Source organism: Megalobrama amblycephala, linkage group LG11 (genome assembly GCF_018812025.1).
Source record: "Megalobrama amblycephala isolate DHTTF-2021 linkage group LG11, ASM1881202v1, whole genome shotgun sequence".
NCBI classification, from domain to species: domain Eukaryota; kingdom Metazoa; phylum Chordata; class Actinopteri; order Cypriniformes; family Xenocyprididae; genus Megalobrama; species Megalobrama amblycephala.
The window spans coordinates 36,111,562-36,131,224 of record NC_063054.1 but is presented as its reverse complement, the minus strand read 5'-3'; the positions used below and the strand labels follow the sequence as shown (position 1 = coordinate 36,131,224).

The 19,663-nt window shown below is 36.0% G+C and overlaps 1 protein-coding gene and 1 long non-coding RNA gene across 3 annotated transcripts in view; one reads left to right on the top strand and one right to left on the bottom strand.

Moving 5' to 3' along the window:
* The window catches only part of LOC125278527, a 111,873-nt gene that overhangs the window by 44,961 nt on the left and 47,249 nt on the right, over positions 1-19,663 (bottom strand). Inside the window, exon 3 of one of the 2 annotated variants that reach the window (XR_007187163.1) lies at positions 17,234-17,345. The exons of the other annotated variant lie outside the window; for it this stretch is intronic. This is a non-coding gene — a long non-coding RNA (uncharacterized LOC125278527). The remainder of the gene's footprint in view (positions 1-17,233; positions 17,346-19,663) is intronic. 2 annotated transcript variants of the gene reach the window in all.
* Positions 4,968-19,663, top strand: part of tmem121ab (transmembrane protein 121Ab) — a 55,341-nt gene continuing 40,645 nt past the window's right edge. The window contains exon 1 of the mRNA XM_048207774.1: positions 4,968-5,240. The gene's annotated coding sequence lies outside the window, so the exon portion shown is untranslated. The remainder of the gene's footprint in view (positions 5,241-19,663) is intronic.

The window sequence follows — 19,663 nt, the reverse complement described above, 5'->3', positions numbered from 1 at the left end:
ATATATAGAGCTGTTACCAATCAAATTATACGTTTGCACTGCAGAGGTGGCACAGAATATCCATCTGAACTGGTAAAATACAAGTACATAAATAATGTTGAGATTAAGTGGGGTCCTTGATTATGATTTCACTTTTTTAAATTTAGTTAGTGTGTGTAATGTTGCTGTTAGATCATAAACATCTGCAAAGTTATGATGCTCAAAGTTCAAAGCAAAGGGAGATATTTTCTTTTAAAGAAATCGCTTTTTAAGGACTACAACAAACGGCTGGTAGAGACTACAATGAGCTTCTTCCTGGGTTTGTGACATCACTAACCCTAAAATTTACATAAACCCCGCCCCCTTTGTTGTGTGTTCTTGGGGGCGGGGTTTATGTAAATTTTGTTGGGATGCTTTAGAGAAGAGGAAGAGTTGTTGTAGTAGAGTGTTGTTGTCATGCTGTCATTTTACACCGCACTGCTTCACAAACGAGGGTCAATTCAACACTGGATTTGAACAAAAGATTAACATGACGGCAAATGCTAGTGGATGAGTTGAATCAACTCCACAGCAACTACATAAATTTATAAGAAACGTAAGTTCAAAAACGTCCAGTTTCATTCTAAAAGTTGTAACTTCTTCCTGAGTCTCTCCATCAGTGTCGACTCCGGTTTGAACAATGTAAGGCTGAACACCTTCGTCATTTTGGCTGTGTGAGATTCTCCAGCTTTGTTGTTGTTGAGCAACCAAAGCATGAGCTGTTAAAGCTCCACCCTCTTCTGGAAAGGGGGCGGGAGCAGCAGCTCATTTGCATTTAAAGGGACACACACAAAAACGGCATGTTTTTGCTCACACCCAAATAGGGCCAAATTTGTCAAGCTATAATAAATGATCTGTGGGGGATTTTGAGCTGAAACTTCACAGACACATTTTGAGGACACCAGAGACTTATATTACATCTTGTGAAAGGGGCATAATAGATCCACTTTAATGTACATTTATGTTAAATCAATGTCACATTTTCTATCATGCCCATTTGTGCCCATTTCTCTTAAGTGATATTGCTTAATTAATTATATCATATGTTATAATAATAAAAAGTTATTGATTGCCTTTGAAGCAGGACGTTTTACATTCAATTACATTAATGATGTTAACAAATAAATCAGACAATGCAATTTAGTGATATTCCTGCAGTTGTGGTCTTGACCGGTCTTGAAATAAAATCCTCTTAAACAGTCCGCTTAAAGTTATAGTTCACCCAAAAATGAAAATTAGGTCATCATTTACTTACCCTCAAGTTGTTCCAAACCTGTATGTATTTCTTTTTATCTGCTGATCACAAAAGAAGATATTTTTTTAAGAATATGGTAACCAGACAGTTGATGGACCCCACTGACTTCCATAAATATCTGCTTTTGTGTTCATGCCTTTTGTAACTTTAATGAAATGGACAAGTAATAAGAAAAAATCACCTAGAAATCACCCAGAACATCATAGCAACCACATAATGTGCTAAAAAAGCACCTTAGCAACCACATATCTGGAAACCATTCACAACACCTTTGCATCATGCAGCACATTTTGCACAGGTAAATACTGCTCACATTTCACGTTCTGCATTTCTGCAATTCATTGTGGTGCCATTAAAGGCACAGAAATCATATATTTTATATATATATATATATATATATATATATATATATATACACACACATACATATATATATATATATATATATATATATATATATACAGTATATATATATATATATATATACACAGTATATATATATATATATATATATATATATATATATATATATATATATATATATATATATAACAATAGAGTATAGAATATAAGAGCTACACAAAAGTATGCACTAGTCAAACCAGCAATAACCTGTATAAACCAGCTCATCTCGTCAGCAGCACTAAAGCCGTTCAGCAGGGTGACACATGGAGGAGGTTTAGGGCTTTGGGCGACATTCATCAGATCCAAATATTCAGGTGCATCTTTGAAATGGTAAAGAGGCTGTTTATAGATCAACACGTCTGAAAGACGCTGGCAGGAGAAAAGAGGGAACGCACAGGAACAGAGTGGGAAGAGAAAGAGAGAAACAGAACGCAGATGAGGGCAGAACACAGAATAGGCACAAATAATAACTCTTTAATATCTTTCTCCTAGAAAGCAATGAGAAGTTTGGCTGAATTCCTCAGCAAGACCTCAGTAATCTCACACCGTCTCCTTTAAAGTCTCACGCTGTGCTCCATTTACCAAAGTTTGTAATCTCAATATGAACTCAAACATTTCTCATCAAATTCTCTCAAGATTTGAGCTCTATCCACATTCATTTTATAACTCTTACGCTGACTATTGACTCATTTATGTGTGTTTTTAATGGAATTGGGAACTGAGAACGGCTTCTTATCCATAACTAAGTGCCACAAAACAATACACAGACAAAATCTTTCTATTGCAATGTTTTTGCTGGTTACGAGCAACAACAAACATTCAGGGCAGGGTTTCCCAAAAGCATCGTAAGCTTAAGTTGATCGTAGCTCCATTGAAACCAATAGAGCTACGATCAACTTAGGCTTACGATGCTTTTGGGAAACGCTACCCAGCACAATCAGTCTCGTCCGATTCACAAATGACTCTTCAATGAATCAGTCGAAAAGATTCACAAATCAATCTCAAACTCACAAGTTCACTGCTAACCCTAACACTCAAAATAATTCATTGGTTTGAGTAAGACAAACTTAAATTAAACAAATTAGTTTAGTCAAATGAACTGTTATGAGTATTTAACACTTTTATTTTCTTTCAAGTTAAGTAAACTGCAACTGTTTTGAGTTTTATGAACTCATTTCTTTTAATTTTATTTAAGTTGAGATTACATCATAATTTTAAGTTAAATGTATGAATTAGTTTCCTCAAATATTTCAATTTAAGAACAATTAAAATGTATGAGTACAATAGAAAAGTCTGCCAGTTCTGTGTACTTAAACTTTCAATTTCTTTACTCAAATGTTTTGAGTTTTGCAAACTTCGGGTTTACAGTGTTCATGTTTTTGATCTGCTAGTGGTAAAAGACAAAGTTATATCACACTGATCACATTGTCACCTTGGCAACTAAATTAAATATTAAAAATTGCTAACTGAAATATGACTAAAATTTAAACTTAATAAAACTAAAATTGAACTAAAAACAAATTAAAGCTAAAAATTAAAATAAAAACTTAAAATAAAAAAAGCTAATTAAAACTATTAATAAAAATTATAATGGCATATACATTATACTAAAATAACACTGTTAAGAATAAGATCTTTTACCAAAAAGAATTGTTTAGGAACCAAAATTCTTAAATTCCATATGATTACTATCTCAAATTTTTATTTCTCCTAAACAATTTCAGGAGAAACATTGACGTTGAAACTTCAATTAAACCTCCTGAGCCACAAAAGAGCAATATCTGAGCAAGAGGAAAGACAAGCGAAAAGAGAAACAAGAGTAAACTGAGAAAGAGAAGAGAGATGACAGGAAAGATGGTCAGAAAGTACAGATAATAACACCACAAACTGTCTGTCTTTGCCCAGATCGTGACAATGACCGTCTCTCTGACCAGAGGAGATAAACAAGTGTGTGAGAAAGAGAATGTGACAGCTGAAAACACACTTCAGACTGCACATCTGTCTTGCTGTCATAATACTAAATTATGAATAAATCATTAAAACATTTGCGGTGCCTCCTTTTCTAATAATAGTTTCTTTCGAAATGTTTCTTCATTCCGCATTCTGTTCTGGGTTCGTCCTGAAACTGAAGACACACGGAGAACAGCATGAACTCACGCCACATCAGCAAACTGCTGTCTCTCACGCAGGGATCTTTGGCTTGAAGCGGCACATTCTGGCACACATCATCATGCATACAGAAAATGTGCATACTATGTACTTTATACTTATTGCACAAATAGTAAGAGTATATGATAGTATGCTATTTCTAAACAAAGAAATCTGAGATGCTTAGTGTAAACTTAATTATGCATATGCACATAAACATAAATAAGAAAAGACTGCCCTGCTAATGACTCTGTATAAACTATAACCCAGAAAGAAAATCTAAATGATATTGTTTGTCTAAATAGCAGTCCTGGAGAGACCAGCCAAATATATGCTTGAAGTCAATATCAGCGCTGGGTTGGCTGTTTTGCTTTCCTCTAAATATTTCATGTTCATAACCAGCTCAATCTCTACAATCTGAATCAACCTATTAAACTATTTATTTTTCATGAAGCACCGCTGTGCATTTGCTATTCAAATCAACTTCAGACAGCAGAAGATATGCTCTTTATTTTTGTATATTATATATATATAATTTTCATATTTAATATAATTAATATAATATAATAATGTAATATGATAATGCAATATAATATAACACAATATAGTATAACAACATAGCATAACATAACATAACATAACATAACATAACATAACATAACATAACATAATATAATATAATATAATATAATATAATATAATATAATATGCCACTAACATGCATCACAGTAGAAAAAATAATTTTAATTGTATTTATTGTTATTAATATTAGTAATTTATTATTATTATTATTATTATTTTTATATATATGTTTTAATTTTAATTATCACTTATATTAACAATGTATATAAGCTCTATGAAATATTTAATATTTTATTTTGAGAAAACACCTTTTATTTTATTTGTATTTTATTTAAAATAATTTGCACTACCTTTTTTTTTGCAATACAAATGTTCTGGATTCATCGGTTTCATTATGTCAATAAAACACTAAATTGAATTGAAATAGAGAGAGAGTGAAAGAAAGGGAGAGAGAAAGATGTAGGGAGGGACAGAAAAAAAATGTGTGTGTGTGAGAGAGAGAGAGAGAGAGAGAGAGAGAGAGAGAGCGCGAGCGCAAGCATTCGGGAATGAGGTGAATTGCATCGTGATTTCATCCGAGCGCAGCTGCGAGACACGCTGGAATCCAAACAGGCTTTTTTCTTTTTTTTTTATTTGCAAACGTTTATTTCTGAGGCTTTTCCTCTCAACATTATCCTCGTGCAATGCTTGAGTGTTTTCTGTCTCACTACATGAGTTGGATTTTAATACTGTGAAGCCTCATGGAATCAGATGCCGGACGGGTTTGGTCTCCTGCTGGATTAAAAGCATCATTCAGTCAGTTCAACACCGCGCACAGCAACTGAGCTCTGAGGTGAGATGACCAATGACAGCACTCATCTGTGTCCACAACCTCAGCTTTCATCAAATCATTTCACAGGACAAAAAACAGCAGTTTTAACTAGTACAGTTTGAGGTTGGCATGTCACTGAACTAACTAAAAGTAAGAGTATCCGACAGTGGCTCTCAACTGGTTTTGTCTCAGATTTTGCATTGAACATCAGATGATGAGGAAAAGTGTTTTGTTACTTCATACCGAAATTATTATTTAACCATGAAAATATATGCGAAAAAGACAAGTTTGTACCCAAAACACATGAACACACACCGAGCCAAAAATCGCATTAAGTGACAGATGAATTTGCACCAAAATATCAGAGTTCAATTGGCCAATGACAAAAGATAATGCATTTATTTCCTTTTAACTGTTCTAAATGTGCACAATTGATTATATTATATTATTTGCACTTACAATCATTTTTCCTGCTGTCCGTGACCCATCAGATCAGACCTGCAACCAACCAGTTGAGATTCACCGGTATGAGAGCTGGTTGGTTATACTCGTGTTTTGTGGTGTGTGGTCATTTCTGTCTGTAGACGCTGCAGTAGTTTGTTGCTTTCGGCTTCTTAAGTTTATTACACACACATACGCAGCGGCCCTGGAAGGCTCTCTGGGTACTTTATGATATTACGCAGCCCAGAGTTTGATTTATGAATCCTCAGTGCTGTGGAAACCACTGAGCCGGTGGTTCTCTTGGGAATGACCCTGTTCCCCAACCCACCTTGTAAGTGGTACAAAGTTGCCTTTGAATACAATCTGTGATGGGGCTTGTTTCTCCCAATGAGTATGAGATACAGAGACCTTTGCTGGTTTATTTCAATAGGCATTTATAATAAGCAGGTTGACTGGAGAGGTGTTTTCTCTTGGCACAATCTCATCTACAGTGTCCAAAAACACACACTCTATGGCCAGTATGTGGACTCCCCTCTTTAATGAATGGGTTTGGCTATTTTAGTAATTCCAGTGAAATCAAATCTTAATGCTACACCATGCAGTGTCATTCTAGACTTTTCTTCCAATTTCATTGCAATAGTTTTGGGAGGATTCTTTTCAGTTTGGTTTTCTGACTATAGTGGGGATCAGGGCTTGACATTAACACCCGCCAGCCGTTGAATTATACATATTATATATACATTTTTCAATTGTAGTCTTTTAAAAAGGCATCTAAAATAATAAACTAAGTGCAATGTAGTGTTGTCAAAAAAAAATTTTTTTGATACATATCGATACTGAAATATCTGAAAAGCTTCAAATACTAATTTTCTGCAGAACAGATACACGATACCAGCAGCTCTTTCTCTCTCTCATCTCTTCAACAGCAAGTGGACACACAAGCACGCCTTTTTTCATTTGCTCCGGATGAATATTGTTGAATTTCGGCGTGGGATTGCACATAATTTTACTCATTCCCACAGATTTTGTTCTCACACCCAAAGTGTGGCACATAAAGCCACCTCTCAGTACTAAACTGAGTTATTTTTCACTGCTTATTACACTTAAACAGCCAAATACACACAAAAAAATGCCGGTCTTGTGAGTATTCACGTGTAAACAGTCAGTTATGTTTCAAGTAAGTTGAGAAAGAAAATGCACGTGTAACAGTACAATGGATCCGTGCATCAGGTCTTAAAGTGACAGCAGCCTAATATACCTGCTGCCAAATTATGAGATCATATTAAAAATATCTATATGGCAGTTTTTCCCCAAGGTATCGATGTCAAAATTGTGGCTAGTGAAAATGCTGAGTGGCTAGTAACTTTGGAAAACCACAGTGACTGGTGAGCAAAAAAGTTAATGGGTGAACTTGATCGGCTTGCACAAACCAAGACCTAAACTGAACCCTTTCAGGATGAACTGGAACAGCGATCACTCAACAACAGTCTGGCTTCACTGATGCTCTTGTGTCTTGTTGAACATTTCATTTCGAACACATTAACCCTTCCCTTTGCTGGTATAACAGCTTCAAAGTTTTCCACTGGGAAGTTTTTCCACTAGATATTGAAACATAGATGTAGGAATTTCCTTCCATTCAAACACAAGCGCATTAATAGCTAGGTTTCAATCCACATATTATCATGAAAATGTGAAAATGAGGTGTTTTCATCATAGTTTATGCATGCCTTATTGAATGAAAGTATTAAAATATTAAATGTATATAAGATAAAAGAAATTTGAGATGTTTAGTGTAAACTTAATTATGCATATGCACAAGAACGTACTTATTACAATAACCCAGAAGGAATGGCTGTTTTGTCTTCCTCTAAATATTCCATGTTCATAAACTAAAGTCGTTTCAAGTAATTTATTATATTTAGTAAGAGTCGCAATGACTCCCCCAGTGGATACAGCTTTCATTTCCATTTTTATTTTGCATAATTTTCCTTAGAAGTGCGGATTTTGTTCTCTCAAACACATGGGTTGGAAATGCTGCTTTATTCAAAATATTTTTGTGATATTTAGATGGCTCCAAATCACCCCAAAGTTTTTCTCTGACACCAGAGTCAGTAAATCACTTTCATATACACTTCACTTTGGGACACTGTCGTTCCGGTGTCACAAGAAATTGATCACTCAGGATCCTAAAGGAGACCTGATTCCTGGGGGGACTCAATTTTTTACCACACTGGAATAGAAAGAGACTCTCGAAAAATGGTTGCTACAAAGCTGGAAGCAAGCACACAATTCTCTAGCATGTCAATGTATGGTGTAATATTACGATTTTTCCTCACAGAAATTACTAGAATAACCAAACCTATTATTTAGAAAGGGGCGTCCACATATTTTTGGAGCAAGAATTCAATCGTGGCTCACAAGCATATAGAGCTCCATCACACAGGTCCCATTATAAAAACATGACTTGAATCCAAGTTAGTTTAGTTGGTCGATCACCTTGTCCTGCCTCACTCACCAGAATGACTTTCCCTACTGCCGTGATTAAAAAAACGTACTAAAATCAGCTGTAGGAAGAACAGACACTGAAATTAGAATCAAATGGAAGTGGAATAAACTGAAAGATCATTGCATGATCGTTGCTTTATTTTGGAAATATTAAAAATCATTATTTTATATTTATCTGAGATAATGGGAAGACTGTTTTGCACATAAAAACAAAAGCAATTTTTCCCCGAGGATGACTTTTCCGACTTCTCTAAATTGAAAGGAAATAAACTGTACAAATTGGTTCCAAGCCAGAATAGATGATTTTCTTGCAGCTTTGTTTAAATAGGTTTCGGGCTGCTTTCTGTGTAAGTGCTTCCTCTATTTATAGAGTCTGATGTGTGTGACAGATACATTCTGAATCTCTTTTATCAGCATTATTGACATTGGCGAGTCCCACTGGTGGTTTATCTAGAGCCCAATAATTGAATCGCTCTATTATGTGTTTGTTTATGGGATGCTCTCAGAGGAAAAGGCTTTTGTATGTTCAGATATGACACCCTGTGATAATACTGCTTGAATGGTAATGAATTCATCTCTAATATAAAAGGCTAAAAAATAAAAAAATGATTGCTGTTACACAATGATTCGAAACGCACAGTTTGTGACCACAAATACCGACAAAATACTCAATGCGCAAACACACAGTTCAGTTAGGATTACATGCTGTTAAAGGATTAGTTCACTTCAGAATTAAAATTTCCTGATAATTTACTCACCCCCATGTCATCCAGGATGTTTATGTCTTTCTTTCTTCGATCGAAACAAAATTAAGGTTTTTGAGGAAAAAGGATTTTTCTCCATATAGTGGACTTCACTGGGGTTCAAAAGGTTGAAGGTCCTAATGTCAGTTTCAGTGCGTATGATCTTTCCAACGTGATTACGTAATGCATGGTGCATCGCAGAGAGTGCAAGACGAGCATTTGTGGTTAAAAAGTATACACTTTTTTTTTTTTTTTTTAATGGCAGATTGTTTTACACTTATTCCTTGTCTGGGATCATGTAGAGCTCTTTGAAGCTGCACTGAAATGGCAATTTGGACCTTCAACCCATTGAACCCCAGTGAAGTCCACTATATAGAGAAAAATTATGGAATGTTTTCCTCTAAAACCTTAATTTCTTTTCAACTGAAGAAAGAAAGACATAAACATCTTGGATGACATGGGGGTGAGTAAATTATAAGGAAATTTCAATTTTGAAGTGAACTAATTATTTAATGCAACATATGTACATCATGTTGCTGATGCATCCAGCTCAAAAACTGATGAAAAAACCCTGCACATTGTTTTTGTTTTTTACTTGAGCAAAAGCCAAAAGATACATGGAGCCACAGAGACACTCATTTTATCTGATGGTATCCAGACAGAAATGATCCCTATAGTGCTGTTTTACAGCAGTGGACCAAAATGGGTCACAACATACCAGTCACAGGAGGGTTTTGACCCATTTCAGTGGCAGACAGCAGGGGAAAAAACAGTATTAAAGGGGTGGTTCGGTGTTTTTTTTTTTCTAGGCTTGATTGTGTTTTTGGGGTGCAGTTTAACATATCTTAATGCTTCGTTTTTAAAAAAAAAAAGCCGTATTTTTCATATATTTTACCTTTATTCTACACCTCTGTTTCCATTGTCATTCGAACGGCTCGTTTGACTTCCTGCTTCTATGAAGCCACTCCCTCCGAAATACGCAATGTGCTCAGATTGGTTAGCTGGGCCAGTGTATCCAGAGCCATCGTGATTCGCTGAAGCGTCCGGAAACGCCACACCCCTTACCATTAGTTGTTACCAGAGCCGTTACATGTGCTTCAGTGGAAATGTAAATAATGGCGTCTATATTGCTGTATCAAATTGAGCCGAATCAGACCCAGATGAAGAGGGTGAAGCGGAACCTCTGCAATCGCGGCTTTTAAAGGATGTTTATGAATGGTATTTCATTTAGTATTTGTGTCAAAGTGTTTAGATATGCTGTCACTGCTGTTTGTTAGCTTTCAATATACAGTTTTATCCTGATTAAAGCTTTACTGTAGCCGAATACATGACTGAGTAGTCGCATTTTTGTAAAAGGTATCGTTTAATTTATAGCATGAACAACTGTTTGTCTATGAACAAAGACGTTTGTTGGCGTTTGTTGAAGTATGCACTAGAATTAAGCTAACTGGCTAGCGAAGCAAAAACGCGTTGGTCTTTGTTTATGTCCTTGATGTAACCAAAAATAGCAACAGAACTATAAGTTTAAAAGACATTTACAAACAATAAAACGTACTTACAGTTTGGGGGCAATAAACAGCAGCTTTTTTAAAGTGGGAACTGCTTCTTTCAGTAATAGCCATCCAGCATTGAACTCGTGTAGATTCTGGAAGCTGTCTTCAGCAGCGCATCCAGTGTAGAAATGTTGCTCGTGTCCGGTGAACACAACTCTTCCTCTTCCACATGCTGCGCGATATGACCTCGCCCACTTTGTGTTTTGCAGGGTTTATGATGTCACCAACCCGGGAAGAAGCTTGTTATAGTCCAAACCGGTCCTTAATGCCTTAACTTTACAAGACAATATCTCTGTTTGCATTGAACTTTCAAAGCTGTATCTTTGCAGATACTGTTTATGCTCAAGCAGCAACATTACACATTAACTAAAGTTAAATCGCATTGAACCACCCCTTTAAATGAAAACAGAACCATTGTTAGAATAGTAAAAAAAAAAAAAACTTTTGAAAGGAAAAAAAAAATTCACATATTAGTTGATATGCCATGCGTTCAATCAAACTCTAGTCAAATTTCATAAATGTCCTGTATGCACAGATTGTCAAAAATATGGTAAAAAAGACCCTGGTCTACATTAAATACAAGTATGCTTTTTCGAATTTTACCTTTCATGCAGTGTGTATGCAGCTGTTTAATAATTTTGAATGTTGTTGGGTCAATGCTATTCAGTGTAATATTAATGAAAATAAATGTTTGATTTTAAGGTGATGTTTGATTTCGATATTTCATTTTCGTACTGTGCTGGGTTTCCACTTGGCATGTAATGTAAAATCCTGAAGCAAATCCAGTGACTTACAGAAGCTGCAGTGGAATCAGCTGGCTAATGTGGAGACCTGTGCAGAAGGCTTCATAATGGATTCCAATCTGGCAACATCCTCGTGCCTGTCACTGCCTGGGGTGAGTCCAGCGTGAGGCCGCTAATGGAACGGGCTCTTTTGATTAGCCTGCTCAAACAAGCTGGAAATGCTCTTCCCGTAGACCATCAATGTGGAAACCAGGCTGACCATGAACCTGTATTGATAGAACAGATCTGTACAGCACAGTGATTCCTCAGAGAGTCTCGCGTTTGCTTTCTGAAACAATGCAGCGGTGTTACTTCAATCAGTGAACTAAACTATGTAGAGCAGCGCCAAGCTACAGCATCACACCAAACTTAATTTAAAAAATGAAACTTTGACCCTGATTGATGACCTTTACAAGCACTGCCAATGATGTTTATCATTTTGTGGTCAAGTCAAATTTTATGCCACATCATACAAGGCATATCATGACATTCAGAATAATTTTCACAATACATCAATGCTACACTGAAAAATACTGCAAGTTACTCTGTCACATCAAGCCACGAGAGACATTACATGAGAGACAATGCAACAACAATAAGATAAATGATGCCAATGTTCAATAAATTAAAATGATTAATGATCCCAATAAACACATCTTCTGCCAAGTAATATAGTTCATTAGTTTTACTGTAGACTGTTTATGGCTGACACGCAATGCAGTAAATGAATGTGTGGTCATATTGAGTATTTCACAATGAGAATTTACAATTTCGGTCCCTCGATTTGCTAAATTGTGCGGACGATTTACTATTTCGTTCCCTCGATTTGCTAAATCGTGCAGACGATTTACTATTTCGGTCCCTCGATTTACTAAATCGTGCGAACGATTTACTATTTCGGTCCCTCGATTTACTAAATCGTGCGAACGATTTACTATTTCGGTCCCTCGATTTGCTAAATCGTGCGGACGATTTACTATTTCGGTCCCTCGATTTGCTAAATTGTGCAGACGATTTACTATTTCGGTCCCTCGATTTGCTAAATCGTGCAGACGATTTACTATTTCGTTCCCTCGATTTGCTAAATCGTGCAGACGATTTACTATTTCGGTCCCTCGATTTGCTAAATCGTGCAGACGATTTACTATTTCGGTCCCTCGATTTGCTAAATCGTGTGCATGATTTACTATTTCGGTCCCTCGATTTGCTAAATTGTGCGGACGATTTACTATTTCGTTCCCTCGATTTGCTAAATCGTGCAGACGATTTACTATTTCGGTCCCTCGATTTGCTAAATCGTGCAGACGATTTACTATTTCGTTCCATCGATTTGCTAAATCGTACGGACGATTTACTATTTAGTTCCCTTGATTTGCTAAATCATGCGGACGATTTACTACTATTTTGTTCCTTCGATTTGCTAAATCGTGCGCACGATTTACTATTTCGTTCCCTTGATTTGCTAAATCATGCGGACGATTTACTACTATTTTGTTCCTTCGATTTGCTAAATCGTGCGCACGATTTACTATTTCGTTCCCTTGATTTGCTAAATCATGCGGACGATTTACTATTTCGTTCCCTTGATTTGCTAAATCATGTGGACGATTTACTATTTCGTTCCTTCGATTTGCTAAATCGTGCACACGATTTACTATTTCGTTCCCTTGATTTGCTAAATCATGCGGACGATTTACTATTTCGTTCCCATGATTTGCTAAATCGTGCGCACAATTTACTATTTAGTTTGTTCCCTCGATTTGCTAAATCATGCGCACGCTTTACTATTTTGTTCCCTCAATCGCACACTACATTCACCATGCTGTCATTATCACGTGACCTACAAGCGGCAGTTGTGTCACTTCACTGCCATTCACAAATCCTCTCCAGTGGCCTCATGGGATAGTAAAGTGTCCACATTTCAGAATTTCGCCAGAAGTAGTAGGTCATCTGGTTATTTTTTGCCTACTCTTTTATGAGTACAGTGAATTTGCACATACTTTTGTCACATATGGTTTTAGACCTACTATATAGAGTAGGGAAGTATGCAATTTCAGATGCAGCCAATGTGTATTGTTAAAAGCACTATATAAATAAATCTGACATGAACAATCAGAATCAAGTATTCCAGAGAAACATAACTGATGCCCATCAGTAAAATCTAAGAGTCTTTGACTTTCGCTCAAGCTAAAACAGCAAGATGCTCTTATTCAGGTGAGAACAGAGTTAGTGGAGCGTGCAGATCAGCATGTCATCACATCTGATCCGGAGCGCTGCATCTCTGCCAGCATAGCAGGACGTCCTCCAGGGCTGGTGGCTCTTCTGCAGGCACAAATAGAGGAAAACAGATACTGCAGAACCCCACAGAGATGATGGCACCTGCTTTCAGAGAGAGTCAAAACAGGGTTCCAGTCTGTGAGAAGGTTCTACAGTGACCCAAATCTGCTTATGTGCATTAAAAGATTAGAAGCAGCCCTGCTGGTGGAGCATGATAACTGCGGCTCGCTGCATCCGTCACAACCTCGGCCCATCCCACACCTGCACTAAACCCGGATCCCCAGTTACATGCGAGAGCCATTTCGAGGTCAAGACAACTGAACATAACAACTAACTGAGCCGCTCAATTAGATTCATCATCTTCCCCTCAATACACTAGTAAACAACTCTAGTACACACTTGTTTTGTTATCTCCTACTGGACTTCCACAAAAACAATGCTTTGCATGTTCTTTTGCATTGCATTTAACCTCAGGATACTCCAGAGGAACTGCACTGAAAGTAACTTTATAAACAAGCATTTACTAAGTGACTATTTACACTGCATCTTTAAGTATAAATAAAAATTCTTTAAGTATAAAAAATATAAATTTACATGTAGATCTAAGTATTTTATACCAATAGTAGGGTTGTGCACCATTCAAAAATGAATTTGAATTAAGCCAGCAACATTGAATTCGACAGACAGACGGACAGATGGAACGACAGACGGATGGATGGATGGATGGATGGATGGATGGATGGATGGATGGATGGATGGAAGAAACAATGGATGGATAGATAGATAGATAGATAGATAGATAGATAGATAGATAGATAGATAGATAGATAGATAGATAGATAGAAGGATGGACGGACGGACGGACGGACGGACGGATGGAACAAGAGTAAATGGATGGATGGATGGATGGATGGATGGATGGATGGAACGACAGAAGACAGATGGATGGATGGATGGATGGATGGATGGAACAACAGAAGACAGATGGATGGATGGATGGATGGATGGATGGATGGAAGGAACAATGGATGGATAGATAGATAGATAGATAGATAGATAGATAGATAGATAGATAGATAGATAGATAGATAGATAGAAAGAATGACAGACAGACAGATAGAAGGATGGACGGACGGACGGATGGAACAAGAGATGGATGGATGGATGGATGGATGGATGGATGGATGGATGGATGGATGGATGGATGGATGGATGGATGGATGGAACGACAGAAGACAGATGGATGATGGATGGATGGATGGAACGACAGAAGACAGATGGATGGATGGATGGATGGATGGATGGATGGATGGATGGATGGATGGATGGATGGATGATGGATGGATGGATGGATGGAAGGAACAATAGATAGATAGATAGATAGATAGATAGATAGATAGATAGATGGAATGACAGACAGATAGAAGGATGGATGGATGGACGGATGGAACAAGAGATGGATGGATGGATGGATGGATGGATGGATGGATGGATGGATGGAACAACAGACAGATAGAATGACAGACAGATGGATAGATAGAGAGACAGACAGACAGACAGAGGAATGATTGATAGATAGATAGATAGATAGATAGACAGAGAGATGGATGGATGGATGGATGTACTATCAACTATTAACTTTACAATTACAACTAAAGATCGAATCACAAGAAACTTCTGCCATGATCAACGTGATCAATGCATTCACCCACAACACTCTAGAATCATGGCAGTAAGTTCTGCACAGGTAAACACCACTCACACTTTAAAAAAAAAAATAAATAAATAAAAGTAAAAATCTGTATACAGAATACTTAGCATTTTAATTTGAGAACACTTGCAAAAGAACTCAATAATCAGCCAGGAAACTACAAGGCAGAAAACAAGAATAAGTAAACAGGTCACATTAATTCAAGAAGCCAAAGCGGCGCAAGATAATAGTGCCGAATGAAATCGCATCAGTCCTGCTGCTGGCACTGAGATAATGCAGCTCATTGGCAGCGGTCAGACGCTGCTTTATAGGACAGACCGGCTACGACTCTCCCCCACTGTATTGACCCGGTGCATGAAGAGAAGAGTGCTCAGGGAGATGGATGGTCAGGCCCGGCAGCGAAATTATCCCACTGAAATGAGCCACACCAATAAGGCTGTTTTCTGTTTCTATGTGTGTGTGTTGTATAACGATTGTGCTTAATTACTCTGTGTGTGTTTGTGTGTGCGCTCTGTGGACTGTAACGGCTGTGTGAAGGTTGGTTTGTGCTCTACCTTCTCTCTTTAAATACATTTTTCTTCATCAAAGATGCTTGCTTCCAGTTTTCTATATTTAGAGGTGTTTGTTAAGTCGAGCATCACTACTACTACTGATTATATTTAGGGTTAATGATTGGAACAAACCACTAACACTAAGATTTAGAGTGTAACATCTCCAGAAAGCATTTGTGCAACAAACATTCCTCAATGACATGGCGGATACTGCCTATACTATTTTGTCTAAATAAATTAAAAATCAAACCGTAGTGAATTTAGTATATTGTACATTATAGCAATAGATATTCATTTTGAAATTTGGTAATGCATAAGTGTTTTTTATCACTTTTGCAGTTATCTAGAGTTCACTTAAAGCTGAAGTATATGGAAAAATGAGCATGCATAATACTGATAAAAATATCTAATACTGTCAGTGTTGTTAATGTTAGTCTAAAACAATTAAAAATATGTTTGGTAATTGAAATAAAGCTAAAATAAATAAAAAATATAAATATTTGATGAAAAACTTCAACTTAAAAGAAAACTAAAAATGCCTTGGAAACTAAATGAAACAAATAAACAAAAAATAAAAATGAGATTTAAAAAAGCTAAACAGAAATACAAAAAAATAATAAAAATGACAGAAGCAAATAATATAATTACTAAAACTTAAATTAAAGGTGCAGTAAGCGATTTCTGAGAAACGCTGTTGAAAGTGGATCGGACCGAGCACCAAAACACACTTGGCCAATCAGCAGTAAGGGGCGTGTCCACTCATTTTTGGGGGCTGTGTTATATAGCGTGCTCATGAATTTGGGGGCGGAGCTATAAAGATAGGGGTGTGATCCTTTTGGGTAGGGGCGTGTTTGTTTTGGTGATTTCAAATATCAACAGTGTTTCTCAGAAATTGCTTACTGCACCTTTAAATTAAACTACAAAAAACTAAAATTAAAACTGAAAATATGAAAATAAATCAAATTTAAAATATTAAAAGTATTTGTTAATACAATATAAAATACTAATAAAGTATATAAATACAACTAAAATAAATAATCAATAAATCATGGCAACATATATTTTTAGAATACATGATCTCATCAAAATAATTTAAGCAACTTCAACATTTCTAGTTGAGTTATTCTAGTTTCAAGTTATACGAGATCCAACTCAAGTTAAGTCAGATTTTGTATAATTTAAGTTGAAATGACTTGCACAGTCAATTTGATTATACTACATTTCTCCATTATACTTCATTATACTTCAAGGCAGCAGATGAACTTAATTTTTTAATCTAAAATAAGTGGATTTTTTTACAGTGATATTATCTGAAACCACCCTATATGAACCACATAACAACATATTAATATTTAAAGCATTTTTTCTTTAGACAGTGTAAAAATCTACTTCTCCCTTTCATTTTGGAGTTCTGCCCATTTTTCTCTCTCAAATGAACCACAAACCCTTACCGACACAATGGCTTCTATTTCAATCAAACTGGCATCTGTGATCAATGGGAGGTCAAACGTCCACCAGAGAGTCTCTGATGAGCAGCCAATGAAGTCAGTCCAGCCGTATTACCTGGTTTACATGTACAAATAGTAAGACACTCAGATGAGAAGCAGCAATTGTACATTAAAGCAGCACCATAAAACTGACTGGGCTGCTTGGAATAGCATACTAGCATATTACTATACTATTTCTGTACGCAGTATACTGTACTGCTACATTTAGCAAAATGTAAAACAGCAGAGTGCACTGCTAATAATACTGTACCATATAATGCAATCTGGTTGTATTTTAAATGCATTGCAAAATCAGCTTCACAGGCTGATACAAGGCAGATACAGATTCAACAATCAACAAATTATATATATATATATATATATATATATATATATATTTTTTTTTTTTTTTTTTTTTTTTTCCTGCATTGTGGCTGAATTGTAGATTGTACATATATATATATATATATATATATATATATACACACTATTTATATATAAAAAATATTTGTTTCAATAATATACTATAATTTAATGCCACTCGCTGAATTATACAAGTAATTCAGTGTGATCATGTGATAGGGTAGCATACTGCTGTTTGAAATAATATCATTGCATTATGTGAACTTTCCACATGCTGTAATTTAAAGTAGGCAGAACACAAATCCCCCCCCCCCCAAAAAATCACACCATCAGCAGTTACATTTACTCATTTATCAGACGCTTTTATCCAGAGCAACCTATGATTTAGAAGCACTGCATGCAGTTACCAAAAATATTTGACATACAAAATGCCAATTTCTGATTGTAAGCTAGAGCTTGGCATGTCAGATGACTCAAATCAACAGATTTTCGGAAAGCTCCACAGAGTCAGTTGTTTACACTCTTCAGATAATCAAACTACTATGATAGTTGACTCTGCAAAAAAATAAAAAAATAAAAAAAATTTACCATCAAAATATTACATATGGCAGCTTTAATCTCCTGCTCTACACATCAAGTTCAACACATATGCAGGAAGTGGTAGAGCTGGTGTATTGGAGACCTTAAGGCACACGGTAATTAGTCGTGTGATGTGAAATCAATCAGCTCAAGTGGTGAGCCCAGAGATGCACCTCCTACACACTAATGCCTCGCTACTGCCTACTTACTACTGCCTACATAGACAGCTGCCTTCTAAGGGAGCATCCGAACTGAAATGAAACCTCATAAACGACTGATATGAAGCACTCAATAAAGGAATAAAGGCTCAACATGACAGTTTGTGTTATTTTAGAATCACTGAGATGCTATTATATATATATATATATAAAGATTTTGAAGTGTCGAAATGTCATTCGGTTTAACCGTCCAAGGGACAGCCTTTTCATTTGTGATTAAAATATCTTAAAAAGTAAAAAGTGTATGTATTCTTTTATTCTGGCATGATTTTATAACATCATATATCAACATAGTGCAAAATGATATTAAGATTATGTGTAGAAGTCGTTGCTTTGTTACGAGAAAAATTTCTGGAAAAATGAATTTCATTGATGTCATTTGGAGTAACCAATATAAATCGACCATTTTGGATCAAGTCATGCAGTCAGTATCATGTGACAGGATGTGACATCATTCAGACACCTGCAGAGGACCACATGGTCATGAAGCAAAGTAACTAACTCTCTCTTAACTATTTAAAAAATTCAAGTTTTCACTTGATCATACTCATGTCCCGAAACATCAGGTCATTCGGTACAACCGCTATAAAACATGGAAAATGCTGTAATATTTTAAAAACGTGTACTAAATATAAAATGTTTGATTTGTCCTTTTGCTAGCTAGCTAGATATCAACCTGTTAGCATTGTTTGAAAATGTTGTCACTTGGTATAACCAAAAGTGTCATTCGGTAAAACCGAAATTTTGGGTAAACCAAATGACTTTTTGTCCATTTTGTCCATCTTGTAAAAAAAAAATGACAAAAGCAGTGTTAATTGATTATAAAAACACATAATCTCATTGTTAACACTTAATAAAACTTCAAAATTAATTATATCTCCCATGTGTTTTTTTTTTACACTTTTAAAAACCTTATTCGTCAATGACCCATACAGTGTATATATATATATATATATATATATATATATATATATATATATATATTTATATAATTTAAGTTGAAATGACTTGTGCAGCCAATCCTCTTTTCAGTTTTATGGACGTTTTTGATATTACTTTGGCCACTCTCGATACAAAGTTCTGTCATGAAACTCTAGATGCCACAGGCTGACAGGTCCTTAACTCAATCTGCTTGTAATCACATCATTCTCTATAGGGTACAGCTGATTGGATCCTGCTATATCAGTAGCCAATGAGCTCGCTGCTCAACCTTCAAATACTTGGTCAGCATTTG